The sequence below is a fragment of the Pinus tabuliformis genome, chromosome 3_1 (genome assembly GCF_031772625.1).
Source record: "Pinus tabuliformis cultivar Carrire ecotype Pingquan chromosome 3_1, CPIR1, whole genome shotgun sequence".
NCBI classification, from domain to species: domain Eukaryota; kingdom Viridiplantae; phylum Streptophyta; class Pinopsida; order Pinales; family Pinaceae; genus Pinus; species Pinus tabuliformis.
This window is the reverse complement of record NC_142301.1, coordinates 372,531,250-372,539,468: the sequence shown is the minus strand read 5'-3', so window position 1 is coordinate 372,539,468 and position 8,219 is coordinate 372,531,250. Positions and strand designations below refer to the sequence as shown.

Here is an 8,219-nt window from a genome sequence, read left to right as displayed (position 1 = left end):
TGTAACAGAACGGGTTAAATAATTGAGTCGGTTTATAGCGTATAAAGCTTCCAATTAGGATGAAGATTTGTAACAAAAAAGGCCAAAACTATAAAGGAGTCCTTAAGAATTCCTCCATGATTGGAAAACATATTTTAAAGAATTATTTAGTTGAAAATTCTTCATGTCATTCTTAGAAAACAATGACAAGGTTCCCACCTAGGCAAGGATAGCAAGATTATACTTTATGGAAATGCTTTTCATTCCCCAATGAGAGTTGGAAAATTAACTCAGTCAATTTTTAATGGTTTTGAAAGTACATCCAAGAATTCCTCAAGCTTCCTTGTCCTAAGGATTAATCACAACCTTTGGTAGGATATGATCCACAAAATACCAAACTAATGTGAATTTTCAAAATATCATTGATAAATTATTTTTCACACTTTTCAATATGAGTAATAGATTCCTTAGAAGGGATCCCATTACCTTGTGTAATGCCATTTAGATGATATTTTTTGGGGTCATAGAAGGAACCACGTCACTTAGTGTTGAGATTGGTATTTCCTTGCATTATTGCTAAAGTCATAGATGAAAGCAATAAGGTGGTAATTTACTTGTCACATCTTCATGTGTATTACAAAAATAGGATGTAGCCTTAAACCTATACAAGTTACACCAATTCCAAAACAACCATGTGCCACTATAAGGACAATAACTTCACATCTAACTTAGGGCATAAATTTGATGGGCACTCCCACCATCAAATAAGTTTCCATCACATTCTTTTATGATTTTTTTTTTAAAGTACCATTTATATAGTATTTTATTTTTATGCAAATAGGCATGTCTATTTTGGAATAGGGATTTCAAGGTTTTAATTTAATTATCAATGATTATTAAGTGGATAAAAGATATTTAACATAGATATAATATTCCAGAATATGCTTAGTAGTATAAGCATATTTATTTTCAAAGTAGTTATGTCTTCTTCCCCTTTTAATTAAATGCATTAACTAAAAAAATTGTCATATGAAATGAGTTATGATTTTTTGGGCATGTGGTATTGATGAATAATGCTTGACTAATACTATTCTAACAAAATCTATTTACAAATTAAGAATTTCCATCATAAAGTTAGGGTGAGTCTCCATGATAAGAATCCTTATATGTTTTTTATGGGTAGAGATTTTGGGGGTTAATAAAAATCCCTTTCCCTTAAAACAAATATCGATCTTGAGGCCTATGGGTTATGGCCCACTAAGTCTATTGGAAGCGTTTCTTTAGGCCTTAAGCCTTTAAACCGTGGACTTACATTGGACCGGAACCATATAACTTTATCGGGGCTTTTATTACTATCGAAAGCATAACATATTGGCATTCAAGCCTTAACCCTTCGGGCAACACATATTACAAAATACACAGGAAAACCAGGTAAATCCTGCTTCGAACATATATGTCGGACTTCAAAAACATACACCCACATCTATAAGGATTATCGGGTCCGCTCTTCTGCTTTCCTCAGCACTGATCTGATGCTGACCTCTGACTACCGACACCTCCGATCGTCAATCAGTGTATGATCACTATCAGCGTATCGGCCCTTGCTATTCCATTATCCTTTGCCTCTCCGATATGCGATCGTTGATCGCATCTGGGCTGTCGATCTGGGCTTCTGATCCAACGATCCAAGATCCATCGCTTTATCGTTAATCGCTCTGCGATGATGGTCGGGTCCGATAACACCCTAAGGCCTCTGCCGATGCGATATGATCAGGACTGTTGATCTCACAGATCTAACAGATCCTGTGTATCGTTTCTCCAGCCTCCTCTTGGACTTAATATCTTTCGATTGATGGATTTCTACATTAAAGCCACAGTTTCTACCATACTCCGCTTTAGACACATGACACATAGTTAACTTGTTTACAAATGGATTTCCATCGATCCTTAAGTGATCGATGGTCGATTAACATTTCCTACCAATGGAATTTAAGTCATTCAATGAGTAAATATACAGATAACCTAAAGGCACAACACAGACACACGGAATCCACAAATACACAACTTATTCATTATATGTATAAGATTACAGAACTAAGGCATCGCAGCCTTAGAATGAGTTCTCCCTTGACTACATTTCAACACTCTGTTTTCACAAATTCTATCTCTATCACTCTATCCATCTCTATATCTCACTCATTACATATATATAGAACACATCTGGTTCATCATTACAGGAATATTGGATCAGATCACTATGAAGGATCCGATCAATCCTCTCCTTGATTTGCTCAACAAACCCTTAAACTCGCTATACGTATACACATGGCAGATTTCATTTAATTAAGTCTTCTAGAGACTTATCCATTCCATCATTTAAGCTCTGGTTTTAACAAAAATTGTCCCTCATTCAGCTCCATGGTCCACATCCTCCTCCTTCACTTTGGATTCCTCCTTTTGACTAAGGGTGCTGGATGCTCCTCATCAGGTTTTTTTAATGTATACATGTTTAAATTTTATATTGATTTTTTTATCCTTAATAATAATGATTATATTTTAAATAAAATGATAGTTTAGTTAATTTTTTAAAAATTTAAAATTTTAATAATATTTCGATATTAATTATAAATTAATATTTAAATGCAATTCAATTTGTATTACTATTATAAATCAAATATTTATTTTCATTAATTTTAATAATAAATATAATAATTATAATTAATATAATATTATTAATAAAAAATTCAATACTCCTGATATATTTAATACTATAATTAACAGTTATTCTTTAAAACAACTCAACTACATATTCACACTGTGCTAAAACTAATGCGAACTGATCATTCTACTCATTAAAACAACGAACTTTCTTTACTGCTAATGTCCTTCAATTCTTTTATTTTTATTTTTATTTTTATATATATAAACCGCTCATAAATCATTATTGATTTATTACTATGTGCTTCGTGTTTTTTTTTTTTTTTTAATTTTATATACCTGCTCATAGATCATTATTGATAGTTATTCACTCTTTCATACTATGATCGTGGCCATTAAACCATGATAACCTAATACGTAGAAAGTTCACCAAGTCAGTTGTTATTGGCTCATCGTCCTCACTCAGTTTTCACTCTAGAAAGGTTAAAGCCCTACCGCCGACAATCTCAAAGAATCTATTGTACAATTTTTAAACTCTATTTCATCCTACTGATTTATATATCCAATCTAATTTCTATTCTGATTCTAACTCAAACAAAAAAAAGTATGGTTTAAAAGATTTCTGTAAATCTTAATGAAACTGGCTAGAAGTAAATTCGAAAATATATTGAAGGTTATAATAAATTAGCAAATTCATATAAATAAAACATAGAAGTAAATTCAAAAATATTTTGAGGATTATTATTAATTAGCAAATTCAAATAAATAAAAGATAGAAATATTTTGAAGGTTATAATAAATTAGCCCATTCACATCAATTAAAGAGATAATAAATCTTGAGAGCCGTTAAAATACTTGTAAGACATAAAAATCTTGATAGCCATTAAAATCCTTGTTTGACATTTATTTTGAGAATTTGTAAAGCGAAGAAAAAGTGGAAATGACAAACCCATCAAACTGAAAATATTTTAGAAACATTTAATTTAATTACTTAAATTTATATAAAAGGAAATATATTCTTATATTTTAAAATCTAAACCATCTATATATTTTAATTTTTTAAAATTAAAAAATTCTAAAATCTTCTTCCGACATAAACCACTTATCGAATTAAATATAAACATTTTCATGCACCTCACATGAATTCGGTAGAGACTTGTTCCACACTGATCGATGGCCTATTTTGTGCCGGTCTTTACGTCTTACATAAGTCTATATCGTCATTATGAAAACCGGTGCGGTGGGGGTGGTGAAATTATATGTCATTATTCCACAGCCACAGGTCTAGCATTTCAGTCAAAAAAAAAAAAAAAAAAAGCACAGACTGCAGTATATAACGCAGAAAGGTTCCAGTACAGCAAAGAAAATAACATGAAACTTTAATGGCATTATTTATTTGTACGCAGGGCATATCATCTTTGCCAAAGTAAGTTTTCAGTCTTTGGCATATGTGCCAGAGAATCTCATTCGTACTTTAAAGAAGGAGGTTTTCAGCGTTCAGTTGTTGGCAGCTGTGCCAGAGAATCTCATTCGTACATTAAAGAGTTATAAGTATAGGACAAAATTGAAAGGCCTGATATTTTCGCAGGGCGTTGTTTAAGGAAGTAATAATTTTATTAAGATATTTATGAGAGAATTTGGGTTTGTTTGAATTGATTTTTGATTAGTGGAAACAGATTTAGTATTATCAAAAATTTTGAAGCATTCAAAATTTTTTTACAGTTATTAGGATTTCCGTTTTTTTTTCCAGCATTTTAACTAAATTTCCATTATTCTATGGTGAAATTGTGACCTGGTTACACTCTGCGTTTCACAATGAGGAAAATGAATTGAAAAGCAATACGATGAGCATGGTAAAATTCCACATTCCGGTGTGGAATTGAAAATCATACTTGTCAATAAAAACAAAATATTAACAAAACCAAATTAATAAAAAAAAATGCTAGTTAAAGGTTGCGTAGCGAGCTTTTCCTGCTGTTTAGTTTAATAAAATATTTTAATGTGATAATGTGTTCTATGTACTCTAAACAATAATAAAATTGTAAAATGAGTTATATGAATATTTGTTTAACTTTTTTTTTATTATTTTTTTAATATAATTAAACATGTTTTTGGTAGATAAAGGTTATGGTTATATATATATATATATAATTGACATGACAAGTTAATAATTATTTATTTAACATTGAATGATGACAATTTTTTTATATGATGCTCATATTATATATAGTACACATGTTATGACATTAGAGTATAGATTGATATAATGAGAGTTGTACAAATTGTACACATGCTATTTTAACATATTTTTTTCAAATTTATATTTTTGATTTTTTTTTTAATTAAAAAATAAAACCCACAAATATTGTCTATTCAATACTTTACACCAATGAAAAAATGAAATTTTTGAATTTAATTACAAACCATTTGTGTTTATGGTACATAGTAATTAATATATAATGTTATTTTTTCAAATTATTTATATTTATTTTACATAGTAATTAGTGATATAGTACATAGTAATTAATAATAGAGTACACAAAAGTCAATTATTGCCATCATTACACAATAAGAGGAGAGACATTTCAACCAATCATATTTGAGATAAATAAAAATAAATTTTATTTAAAAATAATAAATTTAATTTCATAATGTTAAACTTTAGATAGATTTTAATATTTTTTAGTCAAAGAAAAACTAATAGCAAGTCAATAAAATAATAATATGTGAAACCTAGTGAGGCAAAGTGAGCTCGCCCATCTGTAATATCAAATTCTTAAATAGAATCAACTCTGCACTGTGCAGTGACAAAAATATGATTTTTTTTTTAACAAATATTAAATTTATTTTTTTAACTTTAAAATATAATTTAAAAAACAAAACATCTAGAAACATAAGATTAACTTACCTTAAAATAATAATGTAATTTAAAAAAAAAAAAAAAAACCATACATAAATGAGGAATCACAAAACTTTGCATTCTCAAAAGAAACATCCTTCGCATTAAAAAATTCCGTAAATAATCCAAAGTAAAAATCAACTTCTCTATAGATTAGTTACTAAAAGTCATTGTAACAAACAATTTATATGGTTCATGATGTAAAATACTTTCACCATTGGGGGAAAAATATTTGAATATCACAATGATCGATAAAAACGCTAATAAAATCAAATCGACCAAAACCCAAAATGGTAATCAACTGGAATAAAATATATAACGGCGTCGGGTAAAGTAAGCCTGTTTTTCCGGGCGCATCAGATACCAAACTTTCATCATATTATGTAAGTTTCTTTCTGATTTTATGTGCACTGCACTGACGCATTCTTTGGAGATGGCCGCCCATGCTTATTTGCGAGTAAATATTGCAGTGGCCGTTGTTCTGTTCTCCATTCGGCTGCATATAGCGGCGGCGGAGGCAAATGCGAAATTCGGGCGGGAGAAGATAAGTCACCTGCATTTCTATTTCCACGACTTGGTAGAGGGTAAAAACGTGACAGTCGTGAAGGTGGCTTCGGCTCCCACCACCGACTCTTACTATACACAGTTCGGGTTGGTGAGAGTTATGGACGACTGGCTAACCCAAGGGCCAGAAGCGACCTCCAAAATGGTGGGCAGAGCGCAGGGTATCTACGTCTCTTCCGGCCAAGAGAAAGTCCATCTGCTCATGGCATCCACGTTCGTCTTCGAAAGCGGAAAGTATAATGGGAGCACGTTGGCCATGGTGGGGAAGAACGCAGTTTTCGATAAGTGAGAGAAATGCCCATCGTGGGACGCAGCGGGTTGTTTCGACTGGCTCGAGGCTACGCTCTCGCTCGCACTCATTCCTTCGATTTAAAGACCGGTAATGCAGTCGTGGAATACGATGTAACCGTCCTCCATTACTAGCGCTTCGGAGTTCAGTCCATCCGTGTGTGTCAGTTATAAGTCCTGTATGTTCCTATGTTTGCTACACCATACCGCTTCAGTACGCAGATCAAACAATTATATATTTCAATAAAATTCTTTATGGCGGATCGTGTCATGGCCTCTCTAATTTTCATATATTTATGAATTGGGATTTGATTGGTTTTTCAAAGATCGTTGATAGGCGATGAAATTGTCTTTTTATTTTGGAATAAGATTTTTTTAATTTAAATTTAATTATTAATAATTTATAAAATGGAGGTGAAGATTTATTTTGAATAATATATTTTTTTATAAAAAATGTTTAGTAGTCTATAGGGTTTTGGATAGATGGTGATCTGATATTTTTGATGTGAAATTATTAGTTTAATTTCTTGATTATCCTTGATGTGAAGTTATCAGTTCAATTTCCTGAACATTTCCAACCATCAAAGTGATATATTGGACATGTTGAAGATATGGTCACCCAAGGTTAAAAAAAAATATAGTCATGCCAAGGTTAAAAAAAAATTAGTAATAGTAGAGTAAAGTCAAATTTATGCTAAAGATAGGTTTTTTTTTGTGCACTTATTTATATTTTTTTCAAAATCATAAAAAATTAACTAAATTAAAATTTTGTTTTAAATTAATATTATTAATAATAATCATAAAAAGATAATATATGACATGAGTTTATATATATTTAAAAAAATATGTAATAAGATTTTTAATTGCATAGATTCACATTTAGTTGAAGTTTTTAAATATGTATATAGCATAGTGACAACATCATAGGCCAATACCATGGCTTATAAATACCACATGCCAAAAAATATATAAATGTAAATTTCTTTTTGCTGAAGCAAGAGACTTTCCTTCTATTTCAATAACCAAAAGGTAAAGTTACAATAATTACAAAAGGCCTGAAAAACAAAAGGCCTACCAAGTCAACGAGATCAAACTAACTAAGAAGAGACCTGCCAAACCAACAATAGGACAAGCCAACAAATAACACATCCCCTCGAAAACAAGAAAACACAAGGTCAACGACACAAGTATCTACGAACGGCCCCACCAAGAAGAACTAAGGTTGAAAACCGTTGAACCTCCCGTGGTAAACTTGCAAACAGTGAACACACTCTTGGCCCGCCAAACTAGCTCGACGAGATCTGACCGTTGAAAGCTTCCGCCGAAATGGATGGCACTGAGGGATATTGGAGCGCCAAGATGCAAGGAGAATAAGGCGCAGGGAGGGGTGGTTTGAAGATTCTAACCACCGCCATGTGGGGAGAGCTGAGTGGCATCATTCTCGATGAGCCAAAACCAGTTACCATCCGAGAGCCTTGCGATCAATAAAGAAACCGCTTCAAGCCTGGTTTCCGAACCATAAGAAAAGCTGCGAGGAAAAATCGAAGTGGGAGCCGACCAGCCTTTCCTCCCGCTGAACCTGGAAACCCGTTGCCGAAAAAATCTCGCCGCCGAACCCTTCAGACACTTCAGAAGAACCCTAGTGGCTCCAAACAAGGAGCGAAGGGGATAAGAATTCATACCCCTCAGGGAGAAAACGCCAAGTAGAGAAGGCCCTAAATTAAGGAGCCGCCCACCAAAGGAAAAAGAACAAACTAGAAGAACCTTATTCATAGCCTGCCCTTTGAGCCCAGCAATCGAAAATATCTTTGTCCTCGGTGGCTTGAGCATC

The 8,219-nt window shown here is 32.3% G+C and overlaps 1 pseudogene; it reads left to right on the top strand.

Annotated features, from left to right (window-relative positions):
* The first annotated feature begins 5,969 nt into the window (after positions 1–5,969).
* Positions 5,970–6,523, top strand: LOC149187265 (dirigent protein 22 pseudogene; annotated as a pseudogene).
* Positions 6,524–8,219: the final 1,696 nt, after the last annotated feature.